The sequence below is a fragment of the Festucalex cinctus genome, chromosome 17 (genome assembly GCF_051991245.1).
Source record: "Festucalex cinctus isolate MCC-2025b chromosome 17, RoL_Fcin_1.0, whole genome shotgun sequence".
Lineage (NCBI taxonomy): Eukaryota > Metazoa > Chordata > Actinopteri > Syngnathiformes > Syngnathidae > Festucalex > Festucalex cinctus.
The window spans coordinates 1,174,715-1,201,841 of NC_135427.1; the positions used below are offsets into that span (position 1 = coordinate 1,174,715).

At 39.8% G+C, this 27,127-nt stretch overlaps 1 protein-coding gene across 5 annotated transcripts in view; it reads right to left on the reverse strand.

The window, feature by feature from the left end:
• The window catches only part of raraa (retinoic acid receptor, alpha a), a 170,142-nt gene that overhangs the window by 141,400 nt on the left and 1,615 nt on the right, over positions 1 to 27,127 (reverse strand). The window contains exons 1-2 of one of the 5 annotated variants that reach the window (XM_077503904.1): positions 18,860 to 19,192; positions 15,616 to 15,743 (exon numbers count right to left, since the gene is read on the reverse strand). The gene's annotated coding sequence lies outside the window, so the exon portion shown is untranslated. Of the gene's footprint in view, positions 1 to 15,615; positions 15,744 to 18,757; positions 19,193 to 27,127 lie in introns of those variants that run through there. The other 4 variants (XM_077503905.1, XM_077503906.1, XM_077503907.1 and 1 more) reach the window with 4 other exon arrangements.

Here is a 27,127-nt window from a genome sequence, read left to right on the forward strand (position 1 = left end):
TTTGTGTTACTCAAGAGCGGGTGGTTAAAAGGGTTTGATCGTGGCCGCTTTCACACTCAAGTGAAATCAATCATCAGCCGTGGGACATACGGTTACTCATTGTGACAGCGCTAACCCTCCACTGCCAATCAGGGGGAAATGAGGGTAGCTCGGACCGAGAAGGTACAAGTGTCAGGTTACTTCGGAACAGCAACAAAATGTCACTTCCCCACCTCAAATAAAATCCTATCAGCCGCCATAAACACACAATATGAACCTCTCTCATTGTGGTATTGGCTCTCAGCAGTGGAAACCCCCTAAGTCACACATGGATCACATGACCCTATCCTGACATAGGAGGATAGGGATCCCAGTGGAAGGATGCAAACTCACACACGCTCCATCCAGACCTCCTTTGTCCTTTAGTCATCCAAACAGAACAATGAGGAGGGTCATGCAATCCCCCCTGTGGGATGGTTGCATATCCACAGTGACTGATAAGAGGAAGAGGCAGATGTCACTCGGCACTGGGATGCCGCAAAATGCGCAGTCAAGTACACAATGGCTTATTTCATTGATTCATTCATTTATATTCATTCAGACAGTGGTCAACATAAAAACACAATCAAAACAGTGTTATATTTGGAATACAAACACTGTATCATGGCCCTAAACTCAACTAACTTCACAACAAGCAGCACTTTGGCAGCTAGTGATAGTTCATGTTCATTGCTCCTCAAGTTGTTGTGTTTCTTTTATTATATCCAGGAACAATCCGAAAAAGAAAGAGCCACAAAGAAGAATCCACATAAACTCAAACCAGCTTAATTTGTGGTGATGTTCATTCATTCATTATTGCTAAGTGATCCTTATTATAAAACCATCTTTGTTGTCATTATTCATCTGGCACAAAACGCTAGTCTGTTAATGTAGCCACAAAGTGTTGACAATAGATTTAGAAAGGACAGTGGCCCCTCCAAATGGTCTTTCGTATGCAAATGAGGAGAATGCTTTGGCTTGGTTGGAAATGATTTAGGGCATCAACGAAGCTCTCGGGGCCTTTATGTTTGGTCTCGTCGTCGGGGCTCATATATCACCCTGATCATTCATCAATTAGCATCTCCTAGCCACCTGTCGGACACATCCGAGCACAAAACATTCCTGTCCATGGGCAGTTGCTATACGACGATCATCACCAGCAAGGCTAGAAAACAGACGGATTACATAACCATGGCAAAATATTGCCCCCAAACGAGAAATGTGCCCCTCTTTGAGTCATTATTGATCTTCACTTGAACGTGAAGTTGGTTTTTAACATATGTTGACCCTGCACAAACAGAAAAGACACTGCAGAGGAGAATTGATGCTGACCTTAAAGGGGAATCAATGATTTGACAATGAGCTATTCAAATGCACTCAATGCACATCCCTCCATTGTTTTGGAGGCAACTGTGTGTGGCTTATTGACGCTAACATTGTTTTGTTTTGTGTGTGGGTGTGTGTGTGTGTGGATGTGTTGCTACCACCTATATTCTAATGTTGATTCTTTTCTTACTTAAACTTTTATTTTATATTTTGTAATGTGTTTATATGTTCAATAAATCAACAAAAACAATTACATTACTAATTACATTAGCCCACTTATGACATTTTGCATTGTGTGTTAGCTCTAAGCTAGCGTCCTTTGCGTTGATTAAATACACAACATGCACTAGGCTTATCTTTTGAATAATTTCTCACTATCTACTGTTTGTTGCAAAGTTCAATGTCACCATAGCTAGTACTTGTAACTAGACATATCAAAATTAATCCACAACTAATCGATTATCAAATGAATCGACAACTATTTTAATAACGTATAATCCATTCGAGACATTGTTTAACCTAAAATTGTCCAAGTCCTCTGATTTCAGCCTCTCAATAGTAATTATTCATTGATTTCTGTAGTCCTTCATGCACACTGATTATCTGTTGTGTTAAATCAAAATAAGACATCCAATGTTACTTTGGAAAACAATAACTGAACCAGTAACTGAATCAGTTTTAAAGACGGTGAAAACAACATCAATCCCTCTCATGTGATGTTGCTAAATTGTTGTTGTTTTTTATCACTAAACAATACCAAATAAACAACAATATAACTATGTGCAAAATAAAATTGTATCCGATTATTCAATTAATGGGATAATCGTTAGATTAATCAATTCTAAAAAAGTGACAGCCTTTTACCTCTGATTTTTCTTCACAACTCAAGTTTAAAAAAAAAATGGCCAAGCAATGGCTCTTATCTCGAAAAACTCAAAAGTCAGATCACATGGAAATCGAGCTACCACTGTGTTATTGTGGAAAATTACACAATATCAAGTATGTGAAAGGTAAGTGTAAAACGTGGAGAGAAAAAAAAAAAAAAAAAAAAAAGTTGTGTGTTGATGTTCCACCAGGCTTTATGATCTCAGCGCCTGGAGCCTCCCGAGACACTGTGCGATGGGAGCAAAGGCAAATAAAACATTTCTCAAAGACTTGAGGAATTTTAACTGCTGCCTGCCCAAGCCCCACAGATACCCATTTTTGGAGATTTGTATGCAAATTTTAACTTTCATGCAAAGCCCCTCCCTGGCACTAGACAATCTCTTTCACAGCCTCAATTTTATGACAATACCTCAAATCCCACCACCGCCCCATGATACCCGCTTACTAAAGCCCTTCACACTTTTTTTGTTATTTGGAAATAATACTAAAAATGTAGTTGAAGAGATAAGTGGCACAAAAATAAAGGCCTGATCCATCAAACCACAGTGCAAGGACATGGACAAAGCACATTTGTCAAGGCTCCATTTAGCGGGAGCCTTTCATTATTTAAGTAGCATTCTTCATGCAGCTTTAGCAGTAAAATTGCTCAATCAGTCTCGAATGAGACATTGAAGTTGAGAAGAGGAAGGGAAAAGGAAGCGCATGCTTGGACTGCATCCAGGAAACACGACATTGTGATGGTGAAAACAACATTCATACCTGGGATGCACTCGTCAACTCGATAGAGTTGCCCTTGAAAATGACTTTCACTGTCTGCTTGCTCAAGTTCTGTCCGAGGGAATTGGCAAGGGCAACCGCGTGGAATCCTGACTGTTTGCTTTCTAACTTGTACAGACAATAACTGGGGATAACGTATAATAAATAAAAGATGACAATGTTAACAGATTGATAGCATGCGGTAAAAGCACACATTGGAAGGAATCAATTTTTTTACTCTTGATTTAGCGTCATTCAGATTGTGAGTCATGGTTGTCTGAGCATTAGGAGCACATGAGCGCTAAACACAAAGCCAGCAATTGTACACTCAAATGTAGTTTTCGGAGGAGTACACTCGGTGAGATGAATTACAAGTAGTCAGACATTTGTTCTCACACGCACACACACAGATGACAGACAGGCTATTTTGTGATATGAAAAAGGGATGGAGTCTGGACGATTTAAGGAACCAAAATTCAAACAAAAGTGTGAAATTGTTGATTGTGTCTTGAACTCTGCATTCACATTTTCTGGCCTTGAGATACTTAAATGATACTTGAAGTTTAATCAACGATACATGATAAATACTGCATTAAATCAATAAATAAATAAATAAATAAATAAATAAATAAATAAATAAATAAATAAAATAAAACAAAACAATAACTCACTTTTGAAGTGTTACTTGACAAATGAATAAATATGAAATTTTTGCTCTGGCGATCAATTTTTTTTTTCTTTTTTTTTTTCTTTTTGCGAGCCAGAATCAAACGCGCACTCTCAAGTCTGGCAGCGCAGAGCGACACCAGTGAGCTGGAGTTCAGAGCCACTGACACAACTCAGGGCCAAATTTTAACAGTTAGGGAGGGACATACATAAACGCTGACCTACATTTTTCTTACAAATTAAAAAATAAATAAATAACAATAGTAACATGTACACACAAAATCTGCTTTTTTTTCCCCCTACACCCCATGCAGTCGACTTGCAGTCTACCAGCACTCTGTGTCCGATTTGTTGCGCAATGAAAACCGGTTATTTTCATGAAATTATTTAAATGGAAAAAAAAATGGATGCCCAAACAAGATGTAAAAAAAAAAATGTCACTCTAATATATAGTTATTGTGAAAAGGATTAGTAGGCTTGAAAAACCTGAAAAAAAAATATTCAGAAATCTGAAAATATATAGAAAAAAATAGTTTCTTTCACATTTTTCTGTCATCAAAAGTCCTGAAAACTTCCTTCAAAATATTACAATAAATCTCTTAAAGTCTGCTAGTTCACCCCTCCCTCTTGTCTTCCACATCGCTACTGTGAATCCCACTGTGGACCATCTGTGTGATCCACTCGTTCCCACATCCACTGTCGATCTCTTTCTTCCAAAACGTGCTTTGTGGCTTTAATGTCAAGCACATAAGGCTGCTTTACACTCACCGATCTTAAGACTGGGGGAAAAAAAAAATCGAAACTGCCTTCACACCTACGTGTCACCTGCTGAGTCAATTCTGTGCGCAGAGTGCTGAAAAATATCTGAAAGTCTGTCGCTACATTGCACCACATCTGCATGCTGTGCCTAAAAGGCTGAAGTCTAGAGGATTGTTGCTTACTAGGGATAAAACCATAGGAAAAAAATTCAGTGACCAAAACAATCATGGCACGGTAATGCCGAAAATGTGTTCTTAGTGCATTACTTGTGCTGTGAATCTATTAACGTAATCTCATTTACAATTAGTGCATTCCAGAGGCTACGTTTAAAGTAAACAATCGCTCACTTGACAAGGAAAGTGCATAGTTGTGTTGTCTGGACAAAATATTGCTGAGCAAGATAAAGGCTATCCACGGGGTGCCTGTTGGAAGACAGCAGGAAGGAGAGGGGTGATGGGTGACCAGGAAAAGGCTCGACCTTTGGGACCAATAGGTGATTAGTAACATTTATCATACCTACAAAAGCTGCTCAATGTGCAGCCCGACAGCTTCTCTCCGAAGGATTCCACCACATTTCGGTGTCAAAGTAGAAAAGGAGCCTACCCACTGGCAACCAGATGCCCCGTGTTTATGACACGAACAAATATTGGAATCCCTAAGTGGAAAAACATGTCTTGCTGGCGCTCAGCGGCGGCGGCAAAACGTTACATCATTTACACAATTTAATGAGCGCGGCCTGGGTTGGATCACAGGTTTAAATAGTCCGCGGTGCCAACGTAAAGCCGTGTATTTCATGCGTCATGAGCGAGGCTTAAAACTTGCTTTCATTCAAAAGGAAAACAATGGTCGCGGGATGAAGAGTCTTTGGTTGTGGTTAAAGGGGAGGCTTAACGCCTAATGAAAGCCAGGCAAGGTATCTGAACACAGGCGAGCCACAGAGCCGCAGCTCAGTCACACTCATATTCACATGGAGGAAATGACAAAGGGGCAATTGAGAGCAGGAATTAGATTTGGCTCAAAGTTATCAGTCACTCCACCCACCGCGCCCCCGGGGGGGGGGGGGGGGGGGCGGCCTGACAGTGGCCCGCTAAATTCGCGAGCCGAGTGGACAGAGTTCTTGGGCTTGGCGCCAAGTAAGGATGAGAAAACGCTGCTGGCATGGGGCACCAATAACAAACGCTTATGCAACAAGCATCCTTCTAAATGATTTCATAATTAAAACAAACACAGCCTTACAGTGGGCAATTAAATGCAATAATTTGTGCTTTGCTATTGCACATGATTACGCAAATTAAACAAATTGGAGCTGACATTTTAATGTCATTTCCCACACTCAGACATACATAGACTTTTACGACACAAATACAACTTAACAATATGTTTTATGCGATCCTACGAGGCAAGTCTAAACCCTACGTTGTGATTAATATTGTCTTTGTGGAATATAAATTAAGCAGCAAAATCCACCTGTTTTTATCCCTCTCAGGGGGCGGCCACTTTGACACAGTCGACGGGGCTGAAAATGACATCACATTTGCTCAGGTAACAACCAATCACTGCTCACCTGTTTTATGTGTTTGGTTATGTGATGTTCACAGGCTGAGCCAGGATTGGTCATTACCTGAGCCTTGAGAAACTGTGAAGTAGAAAAATGGCTGAAGGATACAAAAACGTGGATTTTGCTGGTTAATTCGTATTCCACAAACACAATATTAATAAGAATGCAATTTTTAGATTAGTAGGGCCACATAGAACACACGGCAATGTTTATTTATTTATTTAAAAAATTTTATTTCCCCTTTAACAGCATCAGTCTCTACATAAAGAGAATGATTTGGTGGGATACTCACATTTAGGGCTGAAACAATCCATCAAATAATTGGAATAACCTAATTACAAAAAAAAAACAAAAAAAAAAGAAAGAAAAGAGAGAATGTCCAATCTTTTGAATCATTTATCACTTAAAAACGAAGTAAAATTTGTCTATTGTAAAGTAATAAACCACAACGGCGAGTCGACAATCGCAAACACAAAGTATCCATGCTAGCTAGCTTAATGGAGCCTACCGCCGGTAGTTGTAACTATTAATGTGCACAATTAATTACTTTATGGAACGAATATTGACAGAATTAACACATAAGCAGATTTACACATGAGCTGCTGCCGTCACAGCTCGACGCCCAAGCACCCAAAGTACAGACAGGCTAATGGTTAGCCTGTTAATAGCCAGCTGCTAACCTGAGCTTAGAACAGCCAACTCAACACACTCATTCGCTGACGCCATGTCACAAATACTCCCATTTCATAAAACATTTATCATAATCATTAATTGATGATTAATTTTCTCCATAGTTGATGACTACTTCAGATAGGAGGCTACAGAGAAAAACATATTCAGCGTACTGTATTCAGATCCTTAAAAAAAAAGGTCGGTAATGGCAAATTCAAATCACGCTGGAGCAAAGAGCCTGCCTGCAACACAGTCAACACATTTCATACATGTAAGGTCTCGAAACAACACACTTGGGGCAACCTGCCTGCATTCAGACGAAAATGCACCTCGACATGAGGAAATAAAACCATTGTTAACCCCCCCTCTTGCTACCAGGCGGCCTCCTGTAATGTGCCCGGTCAATGGACTGTGGGTCTATTCAACTGCAGACAGGCCTCAGCACGGCTATAAATAATGTAGGGCAGCTCGCATGAAACCCTAATCACCATTGTGCTGTCACCCAGCAGACAAGACCGCTTGTTTAATTTACTGCAACGCATCTGTCTCAGTTCTGCCCAATTTAACTCCACAATTTCAATGAGCAACTTCTCCGGCGATTGATCAATATCCTTTTCTGCCAATGCCATGAATCAACAAAAGTGCAATCTTCATACGTCTTAGTCTGTGCCAGCGTGCGTGCGTACTAATGGCTTTGTACCAAACTGGTGTCATGCAGCGAAAACAGAGATGTGAAAACAACAAAAGGCGAGGCTGCGATGAAGCCATCAACACTCAATAACCGCAACTCATTATCGGTCATATTCCGCGCACTTCATTACATTACGGTTCCATTAGCATGGGCGGCATTTGCATACTGCAGTCACCTCTTTACGGCCGCTGTTGATCGTAAATGGCAGCCATATGCGCCGTTACAAAAATGATTACCGCCATGCAAAAAGTGCAGGAAATTGGGAAATTATGTTGGAATACAAAATAAATGAAGGAACGCGCTGACACTGATTGTAAATGACAATTTACATGAATGTATGTCCGAGGTATTTGAAGCTAAGTACCTCCACACCTCAAGCATTCATGGAATATACCGATGTACACAGGTACAAGTAGCACACCAGCAATCATGCCCACTGAATTGCACGATGGGGTAATTCAGACTTGCCATCCACTTCCCCGGCTGCAAGCAGAGAAATCCAGCCATCCAAAAGGCACTTCAGTGCAACATGACAGTGATAAGGCCTGATGGCTCATCACCAAGTCTGGCTGCAGCATGACGACAGCCCACACAGACAAAATAAGTGGCTCACTAGCTTTATAGTCTTGACGATCACCGGCGAAGGCAGCAGTGCAGTACGGGGATGGGGGGACCAATACTGCCAGCCGTGCCACTGAGGACATGCTAGCTGCCGGAGCTAGCACGGAATCATCTTCGTCCGGGACCATTATCTTCCCGCAGCCGCCACCGTGCTCGCTCGGCGCTGATAAATGTGGCGCGTAACTTGAGCTAATGTGCAAGCAGCTGCAACTGCACCAGCTGGGTAACACGCAGTCAACTGCCACACACTCCCACACGGGAGGCACAATAGAGAGGATTTGTTCCACCGAAATCAGTGTTGGGATGCTTTGCGTTGTGTTGATTTGAAACTGAGCGTGGAAAGGAAGTCTCGTGTGTAATGTTTTTGCAAGATCTTAAACAGGCTTTACAGAGATGAGGGATATTATAATGCAGACAATAAATGACGCCATCCAGTGTAAGAATCTTTCCTTTTTAATATGTGCCCTAAATTTCAAATCCCATTGTAAAACAAAGTCTGGCAAATAAGATAAGGGTATTGTAGTTTTTCTGGTATGTAAGTGTTTCCATATAAAACTAAATAATATATACGGGCCCTGAGCTGCACTAGTATTATTATTTTGAAGCACGCCAAAGCGGACTGGCTGGTTCAGAATCCCGGGATAATGAACATGCTCACAGGACTCAATTATTCCATTGAATAAACAATCAAGTAATCGAGCCCCACCCTCCAATTTTTTATCTATTTATTTTTGTTAATCCACTAAGGCTGCACGTAAGTTGAATTGAGTGCAAACACACCAAAACACCAACAAAATTAGCCTATGCTATGCGATTAGCATTAGCGCACTAGAGATTACCACTTAAGGTAAACAAAAACAAACACTACCTACCATTTAGTTCACACATACATACTACATTACATATGTAATTGTCTTAAAAGTCACTTATAGAGGATTTTTTCAATATTATTTAATGAGTAAACAAGGATAGAGCTAGCTGTTAGCTACGTGATGTTAATAACTTCCATTTTCTGTCTTCTTCTGGACACATTTAGTACACGACTGCCCTCTACTGGTTAAGTGATGAACTCGTAAAACCAAGTGGGAGGCTATATTTTGGGATAATTACAGCCCAAATGCTTTTTAGGAAGTTCAGAAAGTTTTTTTAAGCAAACGAATAATATCCGCCATTAACATAACACAGCCACCATTGCAATACTGCGTGCACAAAACGGAGTTTCAAGGCAGAAATTTTACTCAACGTATTTTTAAAGTTGACTTATCCGACTCAGTCGACTTTTTTTTTCCCCAGCCCTAGTTTACTCGTCAATAGAGTAGGGATATAACGAGAAGGGCAATATCGTGATATTGTGATATTAAAACTGCCACAATATCGTCATCATCATGTTCACAATATTTAAAAGAAAATCACATGTTAAAAAGGTCAGGTTGATTTCTATTTGTGCAGTTCAGGCACCCTCTAGTGGCTAGTTTATTAGTGCTATTTAATTTTCATTATGGATGTTTTGGCCTTCTATGTTTAAAATCTATGCTAATTGTCAGATGAAGGGGAACCTAATTTGCTTGTGAAGCGATCAACGTGTGATTGCCTTAGCAAGTAAGTGCCTCAATATTTGATTGTAGGTGGTTTATATGCATTGCTGTTATGTGATAATATCGTATCGTGATGTTTGGATATCATTACATCCCAAATATGCAGCAGGACTAAAATGTAACAACAAACTGTCCCTCAGTACAAACAGAGAGGGCCCCTGCATGAAGATTAAGGAGGACGAGGTGAAAATGAAGAGACGCAAGACAAGCAAGGCGTAAAAGCTGTTGCAAATCCAATTTCCAGTGACAGTGCGTTCAGGATCACCGTTTGAGCATTGAGGAATTCATCATCTGTCAAAAGTTAAAGGCAGTGTCCTGGGGGGGAAATTAAAGGGAATAGAATGGAGACTATTTATTAAGATGATGGAGGGTGGGTTGATAAAAATCATTGCTGTCGCTCACTAATCGTCTTCCCAGAAAAATAAATATACACAACCATTATTTATGCATTTATGAGGTTGCGGCACAGTCACGATATCAAGGGCTTGTTCTCATGCCACCGAGATAATATTAGTGTCTTCAGGCATCTCCAAAGACAGAAATGACTGCGACCCGGCCCGGCTGGATTCTACAATGCCCGGTGGGCTTGGTAACAGAACCAGCCAGACTGTCTCTGCCTCAACAGTTGCGCATGCACTCTGTAGAAGCAATTGATGCCATTGTTTTAGGAGTTGGATGTGGAAGGAGATTAGAAAGCAACAATCAAGTTCTTTCACTGGAAATTGCAGTCATCAAGTTGGGGGAGAATTTTGTATATGAAAGAAACGTAACTGTTTGACGCAGCAGTTAAAAAAAATATGACGTAAGCCTTCACGTGCCAAATGGCTGGCTTTGAAAAGAAACAACAGAAAACGAGTATGGTCACAATAACGGATTAAACTCGTATCTCAGATGCATCCGAGTAGTATTTCGTCAGAGGTTCCGTTCCACTGACAGAAAAGCAATACGACAACTTGAAGCAAATAAATGTGTCAATGATTTCAAGGTCGACCAAAGCAATTTATGCCGTGAAACGCAGTCCCAATCAATAAAAGGATAATGTGTTATATGGGTCTTTATCTCAAGCTCATTAGGGGGAAAAAAAAAAAGGGAGACGAAACGTGGCCTGATTCTTCAGGCAAATTAACACAGTTGAAGAACCTAAAATATCACCACCAACGATCCGTTCTGGGACACTTCATCATGAGACATGCAAAGGAGAGATTGAAGATGGAAACGCAGCATTATTAAAGACTGTAGTAGCGTATTGATGAGCTTTGACTCCCAGTAAATGGACATGTTTTATCTTTTAATGCTGGGGTTATGGAAATGATCTGGCACCTTCTATCGCGCTTCTAATTTGTGCCGCATGCCTCAAGCTGTAAATATGCTTTACGGTTTGATAAAGTAATTCGGAAATAGAGAGGAGATAAGTTTAATTCCCACTGATTCAATGCACCAGCCAGAAATGTGTTATAATTTACAGTATGCAAATGTAGGCAGGCTAATTTGCTCTTTGCACATAATCTCGTTGACAAAATATGGCTCGGTCTTTTTTTTCCGTCTTGAAAAATTATGTTATTCTACATGTGACTTGTATAAGTACAAATGTACATTGTCAAATGTGAGGAGCGGTTTTAGATGTGTGCCTCTTTCTTTTTTATGTTTAGTATTATTAGCTTCAAATGAAAATGTTATGTGTAGCTTTTCCCTGGATAATATCGAAACGTCGTCGTCAGATCCGGTGAATCTTCGTAATCCAAATAAAGAGTATTTTTATCTCCCGGATCTCTTTCACGAATGAGTCTTTTTCTTCTTTTAAAATTAATGTTTACATGCACTGCGGTGTCAAGGGTCCTGGGACAGAGCACACGTAATCATAAGTGAGCTCAACATCGCTGGGAAATCTGTGGCAGCTAAAAACGCCGTTGATTTTGGATGATTACGTTAACAATGGAACACAGAAATGCTCACTCATTGTTGTGTGGCTTTTAGGGGAAATATATATATTTTTTAAAACTCTTACTTGGTTGTTAACGAGAGACTATGTATATACAGTACAAGGGCCAGACAGATTACCGGTGCAGATATTCGTCATTTTGATGAACATCTGACGAAAAAAAAAAATAGAAAATCTGACGGCCGATAAATCAATTTAAAACTATGTTAACATCGTTTTTTAAAATTTCTGTTAACGTTATAAGATGCTGGCAACCCTGGAAACTCTCTGCACCTGTTGCTTTTGTTTGAAATTAAAAAGACACGTGACCATTCAACATTAAGTTCTGTTGAAATTTTGGGAAAATGTATTTACAGTACAAACTTTAGCGAGCTGTTTATTTGTTTACGTTTTTATTGAACTTTTTAAAACATACTAATGACCCTGAAAGTATTATATAAAATTTAAAAACATAACAACAACAACAATTGTTCAGTAAGCATATTCTTTAAGACATTTGGTATTTTTGAAAATTTTGACACCAATACTTTTTTCACATTAACTGAAAATCAATCGGCCCAAGACTACTAATAATCGGTATCAGTATGGACCCTGAAAAACAACACAAAACATCGATCTATTTCTAAATATACCAGCAAATAATTAAATGAGGATTTATGTTTAAAAGTTAAATGTTAATGGACAGCGTGTACGTTTTTTTTTTTTTTTTTTTAAATATTTTTTTCGCATCATTTTAGGTATGGTCACAATAGTGCCAAACAGCATTCCTTTTATATGCCTTAATATCAATAAAAAATAGATATTTATTGCTAGTGTATCAATATTAATACAATATTATTAGTCCAACAGTATCTCATATGTATGATGACAAAAAAGGGGGAAAAAAATGTGTGTTCTTACAGCAGCTTATGTCCTAAAAATAACCAAACTCTGAGTGATACTGAGAGGATCCCGTCATAAAAATCAATCAAATGAATACGGCATTTCTTGGAAAGACACAACGTTCCTTCAGCGTGTGCTTGGATAACCCCGCTGGCCTCAGACCACTTTGCAAGCGACCCTCTGCGGGCTTGAGGTGAATATCAAGCGTAAGTTGAAGTGAGGTGCCCTGCCGCTTTAAGGCCGTGTTATTCTACCAGCCTGACCTAATTGCGCTCCCGCTCTGCTGACACGAACACTGGGAGCGGTGCACTCTGACACGTAAAGATTATTTAATACCATCAAAGCTATAAAAAGAGGAATGGAAAGCGAGTTGAAAGGGTGGAGTTAACCCTCACGTTTGGCCAGTGAGGCATGCGGATCGTGGTGGTGACGAAAAATAATTAAAAAAAAAAAAAAAAGAGAGAGAGAATCAGTATGCACAACTGGCCTGCCTAAGTGCCGCCGGCCAACATGAGTGGAGCTCTCACATCTCAACATCACAGACTCTACTCCCCTTCCAAAAAAAAATAAAAATCCCACTCGGCTGCAGCTACATTCTCTTGGTATCAGCTCCCGCCCTTCTTCCCTCTCACTTTTCCCACACTCACCCCAGTCCCTGAGGCACTGACGACGTCATTGGACAGCACCGCCAAACCACTGTAATATGGCAATTTATTTCTACTTACGCCGACAAAGTCGGCCCTGTTTCATTTCGAGCTAGGCTGCCTTATTAGCGTGAGGCCACACTGCCACTCCACAAACTACGACAACATTGCAAGCTGGAATATAAACCTTATCTTTCAGTATTAATTTATCAGAACGGTGGGACTATAATGTTTTATGCCTTTTTTTTTTTTAAATTGCACGGTATTTACATGGCTTTATGGGGTTTTATTCCACTGGCATAGCATACAAAGTTAGAAAACTAATTAAATATGTACAAGTGATCTTTGACTTTGTTGTTCTGCAATCTGTAAAAAGTGTTTCCTTACCAAAGAAGTAAATAAAGAAGGTAAAAACCGAAGATTTCAAGTGCACAAATAGAGTTGTTGTTTTTTGTTTCTGGTTTCCTGGTTAAAGCTAATACCGTGAAATCCCATGAATAACAAGCACCCGTGTACAATACACCTCACAAAAATCACCCTTAAAAAGCATTTTTTTTTCTCTGTACTTGCATATAATACCTCCATTTTTTATTGAATTAAGTTCTGTATAAAATGTGCAATAAATCAGTGATTCTATAGTTTTTTTTCCTGTTTCTTTTCCTTTTTTTTCCTTTTTTTTAAGAGAGCTCAGAATTGTTCATTCGGTAGTCTTACCGAGTCAACATCTTATCATTGCGCTATATATTAGGGGTGCAACGGTACAGGTAGCCCACGGTACGGTCCGTACCTCGGTTTTTGGGCCACGGTTTCGGTTCGGTTTCTGCAGCTCCGATTACTAACACAAGTTTCGCCAATGAGTTTCAGGACTGTTTCACGCAATTAACTATTGGAAAATACAGTTAAAAACTTATTATACTTTCCAACCACTCTTCGGTTCCATATTTATTTTTGGTTCAAACCAGTTTTTGTTACACCCCTAATATAAATATAGCAAAAATTAGAGGTGTGCAAAATTTCCAATTCTTAGATTATTCACGATTCGGCCGTGGAACAATCGAGAACGATTCACAAACGTCCAAATTCCGATTATATAAATATGCCAAGGGAAGCGAAACGAGCGAAAAGTACGCGGAACTGAAACGCAGTAGCGCGCGCGGTCTTCGGGACGCTTTTTGGGACGGACCGAGAGTACACATCCACAACTCACGCCTCGAGATTCAAAACAACAACAAGCATGGCTGAGCTGACCAACCCACCTCTTCGTGAGATCAGACCTGCTCCGAAAAGGCAAACAACTTCAGGCGGAAGTATCAGCTAGCTGGCTGCAGTGCGTCGGTTAGCGTTCTACAGGGCGCCGCGCAGTGATACGAACGAACGAACAGAAAAGTAGTGGCTGGCGGTAATGGCGTCTGACTTTATTCAGAAAAGAGTATTGTGATGGAAATGTATCACGCTTTTGAAAACAAATAGTTTTTAGAAGAAAAACGCTTTATTTCCGAGACCCCAGCCATCTTGCTGGACTATTTTCTTTTTTATTTTCTTCTCGTCCAACGTCGAACATGAACGCGTGTCACCGAACGCTGTCAGAAAGAAGTCAGTGCTGATCGCACACACGGGAGGTGAGGATCAAATTGAGATTCATGTTAAAAAAGCCGAACGATCCCATTAATGTTTACACAAGTTAAAAAGCAGAAAAGCACTTGAGGGTTTTTTTTTTTTGTACCTCTGAGAAACTTTAATGTTTACATGTTCATCTTTACACAACTTAAAAAGCAGGAAAGCACTTTTTTTTTAGGCATTTGTATTGAAGTAGTAGTTCACATTGTCTTTCATTTATACCTCAATGCACTTTTGAGTGGATAAAAATAATATATTTTTGCTCAGTGCTATGTTTTATTCTGTTGAAGACTGAATATACTTAAAAGCTGTTGTTACAGAATGAGGACTTGAGTATTTTATTTACTGTTTTGAACTGTTAACTTGATACTGAAATAGTAGTTTATGTAGGCCTGAGAGGACGTTTGTACTATTTTTGTAACTAATGTACGAAACATTAAAAGCACAAAAATACATTGTTTTTTTTCTGCTGCCTGGGGGGGAAATCAATAATCGTTTTATAATCGAATCGTAGCCTCTGAATCGTAATCGCAATCGAATCGTGAGGTGCCCAAAGATTCCCACCTCTAGCAAAAATATTAGCAGCACATTAATGAGAAATCATAGGTGCAGAAATGAAATGTATATTCTCGACGAAAACTACTCGTTTACTTCTATGGATTCTCCTCCAAAGTTACTGTAACTATTACCTTACTCCCAACACTGACTGATGACCTTTGCTTGCGGACAATGCAGTTTTGCTCATTTATTTAACTCCTCTTAAAAGACAACATGTGCTAATTAGAAACAAGCGCACATCAAAAGAATCCTCGCAAACTCACATTGGTTTGCATTTTTAAAGATAGCGAGCCTCTGCAGTGAGGCTTTCAGTGAACACAAAGAGCTACCAAAATAGCACATTTTGACAGTGCGGGGGCTGGACTTGGGTGGAGGTGTTTACCATTAAACAAGCTCTGGGTGACATCTATGTAGGGAACGTGTCTCACCTGTCAATGCTTGGTGTGTTTGTGCTGCATCGCCACAGCTTTGGGCTTGTCAAAAGCAGGCGAGCGGGTTGCCGTGGCGAGCGGACGTGTCGACCACTGCAGGCCAAATTAAACCAAACCACCTGTCACTGTGAGAAAGAGAAAGAAAAAAAAAAGAGGGGGCTTTTCCACACAAGTCTCCATCCAAACTTTGCCGTCAGTTTACAAAACGGTTTCAGCGAATGCTTCCTGTTTTACGCTAACAAGTTCAAGCTGCATAACAATTGTCACAAAATGTCATCGCCTCTCATTTGTGAGATTTGTGCCGAGTGAGATGAGGACACAAGATAAACAAATGAGGTACAAAAAAAAAAAAAAAAAAAAAAGAGGCGACAGTAGAGTTACTGCTGTGTGTTTAAAAGAGAGAAACAATGTCCAGTGGTGGAGACGAGAGAGAGAGAGAGAGAGAGAGAGAGAGAGAGAGAGAGAGAGAGACATGGCAAGGCAGTAGGAAGACATGAGTGGGCACTTTGAGTGTGACACAGACGCCACCCTGATGACACATTTAGTCCAATATGATAACAAAGGCGGGTGAGGCTTAAAGTTGGCACAGACACACCAACTACTCTCGGTTGATGCATGTCAGAGAGGCACAGAAGAATTAAGTCAATTTATTTCCAGTATAAAGTTGCGACAAGAAATGCCAAATTTCACTGCACAGTTTGAGACCAGCAGCCGCCGTCCCTCTTTAGAGACCTATTACATATTTAATGGTCAATGTCATTAAATATTTGTGAAAAACACTTCTGCTTGATGATTGAATAAAAGGCCAAAATGAAGTGTTCCAAAAATATTACAACTATATTGTACAAACTTGTATCCAATCAGATTAATTTGTAGGGCCCGAGAGATTGTAAATTCCGATATTTGGCCGGGGAAAAAACAAATAAATCAGATCACTGATTAATTGAATGATTATTTAAAAATATATATCATGAATATTTATTTTATTTAACATCTATGAAGGAATTTTATTGTTTTGTTTTGTCTTTCTCATCAGACTTGCTGTTTGTTTTGTGTGGAACATACCAATGTGGTAAATGGGGGATGAAGTCTGTCCGGGAATTTGCGAGCTTAAAAAAAAGAATTAATTAAAAAAAAGAAAAAAGAAAAAAAAAAAAAGAAGTCTACTGACTAGGTTTAAAAAAATAAACCCACTATTTAGCTCATCTAAAAAGTTGTTCAATAAACATGCTTAAGAAATGTCAACAGTTTGTATTTCTTTTTGCCAATATTTTCCCTTTTGAAAAAAATTAATTTCGGCTCCAAATATCAGTTATCGGCCTCCTTCCTTATTTATTTACTACTAGTTTGTTGTCACCCATCTATGCCAGCAACTTGTAGTGACCGGCAGAAAAATTAATTACTCTTCCACTAGATGGCAGGAGGTACAATAATAAAAAAATAATGAGCCTAAATGACATAAAAACACAGTAAAAAGTGAATGGATGGAGGTATACAAAACAAACTGCATTTAAATCCAGAAGTTCACAGTTCTCTCCATGGCACAACGTGTAACTCCGAATGACACCCACGTGTAAAGGTGACAGGGTAGGAAAAACCTCAAAGACACTAAACTTCCCAAAATATGACAAGCTGCCAACCACATCTTGTCTGAATGTCATCGGCTGTCAGAGGAAAAAGGGGTGGGATGCACGTTTGCGAAGAGGAAGTGGGCTGAGGTGTCATTTAGTTTGTAGTATGAACATTACAATTCAATAAATCAAATGTCACACATGCAATGTGTGAGGTGAGGCATGTAAACACAGCAGAAGTGGTCGTTACAGGCTTAAGTGGAGCTTAATAAGATCCCGACAGTCTATAATCTGCACTTTTTTACAAGACGCAATTTTACAAGATAACACTGCCTGCTTGTGATGCTGCGGGGAATGTGCCGCAAAGCTAAAAACTGTGCTGACATTTGCCAGAATGCTGACACATTGGCAGGGTTAAATCATGGGTGTTAACAAATTGCTCGTAATTGGGACTTAGAGCCGAGTCACTGATGGAAGAGCGGTTTACTTGCCTGACTTTCGTGCGAGTCCATTCTCACTCAATAATGGTGTTAAGTGCCGGTGTGAATGGTTGTACGCCTGTACTCGTACTATGACACCTTAAACCACTTTACCTGTCATAAACTGTACCATTCATTCCTCCCTGAGCTTGCGGTTTACAGTTTGGCAGTAGAAGTTTAAATTAAATTAAATTAAAGAAAATTATGCATTGTATATTTACGTTAAGAGTGGCTTGTAATAGTTTTGCTAGTACAATGCTAACATAAAATGTGAGACACTACAGAGGGGCTAATGAATAACATTAATGCCAGAATATGAATCTTTAAATGAATACAGTATATGAACACCAACGGCACATTCACTGTCATTCAAACAACCTATATGGCTGTAGCAAATTCTACTTTGTCTTTTCATCAAATCCTTTGAAAATTATTTCATGTGTTCATGAAACAAGTGCTATATGTGAGTAAAATGTATTCAAAGTTGTGTTTTTTAACAATGAAGGGGTGTATTTGAATGTGTGTAAAATGAGTGTTACAATGTCAAGTATCGAACAAACCCGCCAAAAGTACAGGAAGAACATAAAAACTCCACACACGATTTGGCAGAAATTCAAACCCTGAACCACAACACTGCAAGGCAGATGGGATGACCACTAGTCCCACGTGCTGTTGACCATGTTTTAGATTTGTTAATATACCAGCTGAACACAATTCTATTTAATTGTCCCCATGTATCCACACTTAAGGGACTCTATACATAAAATATTCCCAATGTAGCAGCCCATAAAGCACAGCTATTGACTGGTTTCCAATTTAGGTCCCAAAACGTCACTCCTCATATTCCAGCGTCCCGGCCCATACAGACAAACTCTTATCACGAAAAATGTTACTACTAAACTAATGTAAGTACAACTGTCAGTGTCAGCGCAGGAATACTGTAAACACGCACACGCAAAACAAACATCCTCTCGCTGCTTTTCATGAAACGTCCGTAACTAACAAACCTACGACGCCAGTCAATTTTTCAATACATTTCATACTAAAACCCAAATTAATCCAATTTTTAAAGGAAACTCGTCAAATCACCGAACGTGAGCCCGCAAGTACAAGTCCGCCAGGTGATGTAGCTCCCCAGCAATGGCCGCGTGTTGTCAAGTGTTGACAAGCTTGTCAAGAGTACAGAACTACCTGGGACCTGTTGGCTCCTCCTCGTCCTCCTCCTCCCGGTCCCTTCCGGGGCTGCTCGGTGGAAGTTCAGTCGCGCAGCTTTGCCCCCCCGCTCCCGCTTGTCTCCTTCAAACTTTCCCGGTAGGAGCTCTTATCCTCCCGAGCGGTTCGGCTCGGTCCTCGGGCGTTATTAATGACAGCCAGTCAAGAGAGCCCCCCGGTGGGTTAACCGCGCGTTTAGGGACGAGTGGCTGGCGAGCCGCGTTCGAGCAGGCGAGTTTGGCGCGGCTCTCTTGCTGGCAACCATCGAACACTCTCTCCGGCTCGGAAAGCCAACCCCGGCGTTTGAGCCCGCCCCTTTCCTCTCATGAGGGCCAGTGGTGGAGAATGGAGAGTGGACTTAGTGCTCTTCTTTGCTCCACTCCAGATGTGCAACACGCTCTGCACGAGTAGTAATAATTATTATAATAATAAACATCATTTTCCATTCTCTTATTAAAAGAAATATTGTGATCCCCCCACCCCCACCCAAATTTAAAAATACATACAGTGTTTTAATAGTCTGTGATTTATGCTTTGGTCAAATTCCCTAGGAATTAAAAAAAAAAAAAAAAAAAAAATCGCGTCAAAAATGTTATTTATAATATGTTCTTTGCAGTCCCACTAGTCTAAACACAGTATTATGATTATTTTTGAATGTGTGGAATATGATTTAAGCATCAAAATCAACCTGTTTTTCCCCTCCTCAAGGGGCGGCCATTTTGCAACTAGCTGTCGACTGAAAATGACAGCACAGTGTCTCAGGGCTGCTGCTGTATTCGAGGACGAAGGGAAGTCGGACATTTCCGGCCATATACCAAGCATGCACGGGAACTGCCCTTTGAACTGCTGCAAAGTCGGGAAAAAAAAGGTCCCCAACTTCGCCAACAGGCTTGAATCTGATGTCACTCAACAATGGCGACCCCTTGACACAGACCGTGAATGGTAAAATATAATTTACATGATAATAAACATTTATCTATTTATGCTAACATCTACTTGGATATTCCAAATAAGTAACTTTACATAACCCAACAAGATTTGGACTGACTGCGTTAACCAGAACAACAAACAATTTTTCGGAATCAGCCATCTTTGTTGTTTACATTTGCGTCTGGGACAATCTGGGGATTGGGATAGATCCAATTTCCCACCTTCTTCAAATGGAGCATTTGCTTGAAAGAAAACAGGTGAGCCGTGATTGGTCGTTGACTTCACGCAGCATGCTTTGTAGCCAAAGGTATGCATCAAATTCTAAATATAATTTCTAAGGGAAATCTTCACCACACCGCACACGCCCACATCAACAACTTTTAGCCAAACATAAAGTTAGGAAGCTGGGAACGTTAGCTTTGGGGAAACTATGCTGACACTGAAGCTCTGCTTACCTTCTACCTTTACTCTGGAAGTTCGACCAGCCTAGTTGATCATGCCATTGGTGGAGAAACGTGATGTGGGCGTGGTTATGTCAATTAGCCCTACTGTTCTGTAACAGTGGAGGGAACGCACAGAACGGCTTGCTCACAGAAATAGCCAGATGATAAAGATTGACTTGGTTGTTGTTTAATTTCATGCTTGACGGGAGGGCAGGCACTCCAGAGACCCGACTATTTGTGCACAAACATTCAAAAGTCAATTTTCCATCATATGGTCCCTTTAACATTCCCACAATCGTATTAAGCTTTGAGTCAATAGGCAGAGTGATTGTGTAACTGTATGCAGCTAGAAAATGTAAACACCGCAGTGCTGGTTAAATGCGCGTTACACTGTGGGCCATGTTGGCAAGCTGAAAGAAAATGATTATATCACGCATAATCATAAAATGGAGAAAATAAGTCAGCGTGTGTTCTGACTGCCGAAGCTAGGGTTGGGAAATCTTTATTCACTGTACACGGCAATGTTTTAAATTAAGGAAAATTGACTTTTTTATGTTTGTATACAAACAGTTGGGTCTCTGGAGAGGATGCCCACCCATCAAGAAGGAAATTAAACATCTGCTTCTGCCTCATGCGGACCACAAAATACCAAATGCACGATACCAGTCATACAATATCCAAATTAAAGCCCTTTGTTCGCAAAAGTTGGTCAATATCGACTCTGGCTGAAAATCAAGCCAAAAAAGAATGGGAACAAAAGCAGGGAGTGCAGTCTGCCATGAAGTTCTAACGACAAATAAATCCTCAGAGAAACTGCTATAAATAGCCACAAACGCTCACAATGAATAACAAAAATTATTCGGCCATTGAATTATACTTTTTCATGAATTTATTATTGTTCCTCTTCCCTGGCTTCAACCCAAGCAATAAATAAAACGATACGAGTTGTCATGATAAGTTCCCAAAGCCATTCCGCTTTTTTTTTTTTTTTTTGTCATCTGCGTGGAGCCAGAAGCCAAGAAATGATCATCGCTGAACAGCAGGATGCCTGGCGAGCATTGTGGCTGCATTCAAATATGTAGGATATGCTTCGCATGAAATTTTAAACAACCTGCTCCCTCCTCCGTTGCGTGACTGTGCCCCTGTGTCCTGCTGAGAGCGCCATTAAAGCCTAAAATATCCTCCGTCACAGATTTGTGCAGTGTGATTTTGACACAACGTGCCTTTGGCTTCTCCCCCCATTCGGCGTCCGTCTCTACTTTATGATGAATACTTACACAGTTGTTCTTTTTATGTGTCTGATGTAAGAAGGGTTTACCAGTACTCTGTTCGTCAAAAAAAAAAAAAAAAAAAAAAAAAAAAAAAAAGACATGAACCTAAAATTCAAAGCTAAACGATAGCTGCAAAACATACACAATAATGCCGGTAATTTGTGAGTGAATTAGCATAACTGGACCAAATACAGCTGAGGTGTTATATCATCACATTTTGTTACATTGGTAGATTTGTTTTTGTTTTTACCAGAAAATAAAGCACACATTAACTTAAAAAGTCAGTGATCACCAACACAATGTAACATATCCATGTTAGCTAATTTAACGTAGCCACCATCGCTAGTTAGAAAGTTTTTCAATGCCCGCACACCGCCGATGCACTTTGAACCACGTTATTGAACAAATGTAAGAAAACAAACACGTAATAGGCACATGTATACTCGTGCCGAAAACTAAAACTAAAATTCAAAAAACTATTTCGTTAACGAAATAAAATAAAAACAAAAATACTGAAACTACATTTCATGTTTACAAAACTAACTAAAACTAACTATAATCATAACAAAAACGTCCTTCGTTTTCATCTTTGGTAATTAAGTTAATGCTTGAGCCTTTGGGGATGATTTTAAATGTGATTATAAGAACATGTATTTTGTTACTAACCGCAATAAGGTGAAAAGAAAGTGTGTCACGCATATGTGACGTCATCTAGCAGAAACCAATAGAAAAGCACCTTCAGATGACGTCACTCGCCTGGTGGTTTTTGAATATTGCAAACAAGTAATACACACAAAAAAAACTAAGACTAATACTGAAACTAGCTAAAAACTAAACTCAAACTAAGCATTTATTAACTAATTTGTTCCCAAACACTTAGAAATATGTATTTTTTTTAAATGTTTTAAGCGTCCCAAAGACGTATTTATACGTTTTTTGTTTTTTTTGTTTTGTTTTTTTTTTTTTTGGGGGGGGGGGGTATGCTAGTTTGATGCAGCCTCTCAACTGCAAAGAACGGTTGCAGAAATGGTAGTTAGTACACAAATGGCCAGCAGGTGGCAGCAGAGCAAAGGAGATCAACCAGTAGAAAAAAAAAAAGCTCAATTACTCACAATTCTAAATAGATTTGTGAAAATTGATTAGCTATTAGCTATATTCTAATGCTAATTGTTGCAAAATGGAAGCAGATAGAAATATACTAGAACACAATATTCCGTGGGCCTTGCAAAATCAGTCAAAATCCAGTAAAACAGCCGGGAGCGAACGGGATTGCTTCTGTGAAAATGGCTGGAAGCGAACAAAAAAATAATAAAAACCAGCAAAACCACCCTGAAAAGTAATTAAAACTAACATTAAAAACTAAAATTAAAAACCCCAAAACTATAATAACCCTACGCCGAGTCACTCAACATGTCTAGCAGTTTAGCCAGATATCGACCAGCCAACTCAACACTTGACACCCATGGCACTCACCAGATCAAGCCATACACACTCAAAGTCATACAGAAATACAGGAGAACATGAGGATGACAAAAAGAAAAGAAAACAGCGAAAAGAACAAAAACAAATCTTCAGAAATTTTAATTTTAAGTCAAATCGTGTCGACGTGTCTCCAGAGACAGTGACTGCCTTGTTTCCTTTGCCGCCTTAGAGGCTCTTATGCTGTGAGTGGCACTAAGCTGTGTCAGTTGTCACACATCAGCACGTATGTGAGGAATGCGGTGCTCCAGGGGGCGGAGAGTGGCGGGGGGGTGACAGGGGACGCGCAGGCATGCATACAAGTAATGCAATGTTGATGCTAAAAGCGTGCACTGGTAGAAAGCGGCCGCTATCATAACAGAATTCTTGAATGGACGTCTTATGTTGCCAGTGTCCAGTGACATCAATTCAGGTTTGCTACAGTGGTGGCAGTTATGTTTGCATGTCGACTGGCATCACTCAATGTGGGCATTTTTGTATTGTGTGCTGTCATGATATGGTGAGTAAGGCCGCCGGAGGGCTCCGATGCTCAGCTGCAGCCTTGTTTTGTCGCCGGATTTACACTGCAAGTTAGCGGGACTGAATCTTAATGGCTTCCCAGTAGAGCTTTTAAAAATTAAATATTGCAATTTAATATGCAATCATTTTTTTAAGGTCCTCTTTACAGCTATTTTCATTAACCTGTATGGAATAAACAATATCACATATTTACAAATAAATATTTTAATAAATAATAAATTAACTCATTTGCAGCGCTGCTATCCCCTCAGTGCCAGCCATTTTACAAGATTGTAACCCGTTTTTGACTACAGAATATTTTGTCCTATGGATATATAAACCCACATCTTAACTAATTGCTAAGCTAATGCTCCTCCACATTCTCCACCTACTTCCTTGTCTACTGTGTGCTTCTTCTACTCCCCCTAAATGCTGGCACTCCTCTGATCAAAGTACTGTGGCCATCTGCTGGCAATTACACCTCATTACAATTATTTTTTTTTTCAGCTCAATACTTGCTGGGGACTTGCAGGAAGTTCTCCTACGTCCAGTGTATTAAAAACAAAAAACAAAAAAAAAAAAAAAATGCAAAACCCGAGTTAAGTCGTGGATGGCGCTGAGTAGCATAGATTAAAAACCCGAGTTAACTCGTGGAAGGGAATGAATGAGTTAATGTGAAAATCAGTTTTGTATTTATTTCGATTAGAGTTGGTAACAGACTACAAAAAAAAAAAGCAAATCTGTGGCTTTATCTCTTTAACTTTTCATATTTCTTGAAACAATTACTTGACTAGTTGTCGGGGGGGGGGGGTTTGCCCCAAAATGCAGCCTTTGTGATTCAAAAATTGCATTCTATTTCACTCATTTGTGAAAATATACTGTCACTATATAGTGGTATTTCAAAAATTAAACATTTTCAAAGTTGGTTTGGTATATAGAGAAATAAAGCACATTCCTGAAGGGGGGAAAAAAACTTGTACCGAAAATCATACTGTGAAACATAAAAAGACTGATTGACTGAAACAAATCTAATAAAAATCAATCAATCTATAATGTCATAGTCAATTGTGGCTTATATTAGATTAGCAAGGGAGGGAAATGATTAAAACTTGAAATCGGACCATATGACAAAAAAATCTGAGAAAAATGTCAACTGATTTTTGCTATGTGCCTTGCAACATCGTAAAATCGAGCGAAAAGACGACCGCGATGCCAGCAAATCTTCAACCTGTCGAGCTCGAGTCGTTGACTCGCGAAGCACTTGTGTCTGGCAACAGTACAGAGGAAGAGAATTACAATTTGGACGCGTTTCAAGGATGCCAGTGCTATTTCGAGAGAGCAACAAAGAGTGACAGGCAAGCCTGACAACGGTACAATGCGACCTCGACGTACGAGTGCTATGTCTGATTTTTTATTTATTTTTTTGCTTTGACTTGTGAGCAATAACTTGAGTTAGCTTGATTTCCAGAGCGCCAGTAAAATGATCATCAAATGAATTACATTTATAATTCATTGCATCATTGTTTTTTCATTGTTCAAAGAGCATTGTGCTAATACAGTTTGGCACAGCAAAATAAACTGGGAGTGAAAAGATGAAGGAGCTGACTTATATAAACACATCATGTTTATTGGTTGAAATGTGACCACAGATAGATCCCGGTTAGTTTAACCCAGGCGGACATACGCAATTATATCTTTGTGGCTTCAACAAAAAATGTGCAGCGATGTTTTTATATATATATAAAAAAAATTGGTGGGGCACCAACCATTTTGGGAGGGCACATACCAGGAAAACTACAGGGCTCTCTCATCCTGTTTGTGCGTTATAAAATCCAGTTTCCTGTTTGAAAGCATTCAATTGCGCGCAAATTAAAATAATCATGGATCAAGAATAATTATTTTAATTAGTGATGTCACTTTTGATTGGCTACTTGTTACTAGGCAGAGTTCACGCAGTTGGGAGTCCATACGCCATAACTAGGTGTACAAAATATATATTTTTTATTATCTCATATGACTCAAATATGACTTTAATCTTACTTATTTTACTTTTTATTCAGACAAAATACGGTGAACCTGTGCCGACAGTATCAGACCAGGAAGCTGGATCCGGGTTGGGATACCCCACAACCCTAATACAGAGTGACCACAACATGTAAAGTTTCCCTGCATGACTGGTCACCGAGGGTCACTCTCGCCGTCTCACCTTTCGCTTTACAAGGTTCCTTACACGATCCGCTTTGCTCTCACCCCTGAAATGGCCTCGGCGCCCATTTACTATGCAGTATGAAAGTGCAGAACTATTTCCAAAGTGTTGTAACACTAGCCGACCCGATCAATTCTTTCACCCCCAGCATGGAGCCACATACCACATGTCACAAGGTGGCAATGATGGAGAGGGGGAGTCCCTCGGTGCAGCCAAGAGAAACCTCACCAGCTCCCCTGATGTCAGGAAACAGTGGGGCATCAAACGCACCACGATAACGTGAGAAACTGGGAGTAGAATAATACAGGCGCTACATTACAGCAACCTAGTAGAAATTGGCATATTTTGTAAGCTAATTGTGCTAAACTACTTATTTATTTATTTTTTTTAATTGGGTATACATTCAAAAAAGTACAAATTTAAATCAATAACATTATTCGATTGCAAATAAGTCTTGTTAACAACTTAGCCACCATGGCTAACGTCTGCTTTTTTACAGCGCTAATGCTAGCTTAGTGTTGTCATTTTGTTGAAGCTTGACAATGTTCTCAATGACAATTCGTGACAACACACTTTCATACTCTCATTCCCATCATGAATGGCAATGTTTGAGAATCTTGACGCAGTATTAGAACTTCATTACTTCCCACCACTGCCTAGCGGCTAATGCCTAGCATGATCATGCGTACTGGTGGTTATCATTAATACCCGGCAACAGGAATCATGCCCTATCTTAGTACCTCTTCTAACCATGCTATGGAATGCTTAAGTGTGGCAAGGAGAGCCCACACTCGTCGAACAAATCCAACTTTACGTGTCAATCTTCCCTAGAGTGAGTGCGGCCATAGTTGTGGCAAGCTTATGTAAAGAGTTGTCGAATAACTTGAAGGTGAGGCGGTGCCAAGGTTTAGTGGTCAATCACCATCCACAGTGAATTTTCATTCCTCCTGTCTGTCACAGCGCTGTCTGTTTAAAGCCGCATATTTTTTTTCAAACTCCAGACAGCCCAACATTCATCACACTGTAACCCTGCTTTTATTAGTTTGTCATTCAAACTATAGAGGGGAGAAAAACAAGCTGTCGCTATACGTACTTGGCTGTAAAGCTGAAGGCCACAAAATAGGCTAAAAGCATGATAATAGCATGAAGATATATGGGCAAGTAGCTGAATGTATTTATATGTATTTATTGGTTGACCAGACGTCCCGATTTGAGTCCTGTGTCCCGGCGTCCTATGCAGGAATTTAACTGTGGAATTACTTTCACATTCACGTTTGCAATCTCATTCTCATCCGCATTTAATCGCAAGCTAGTTTTCGTCATACTGGAACTAGAACTGCGTCCTGATTCCGTGTCTAATGCTGCGTTTGAGGATGGTCGGAAGTCAGACTTTTCCAAGTTCAAACCAGGATGTGTGTAC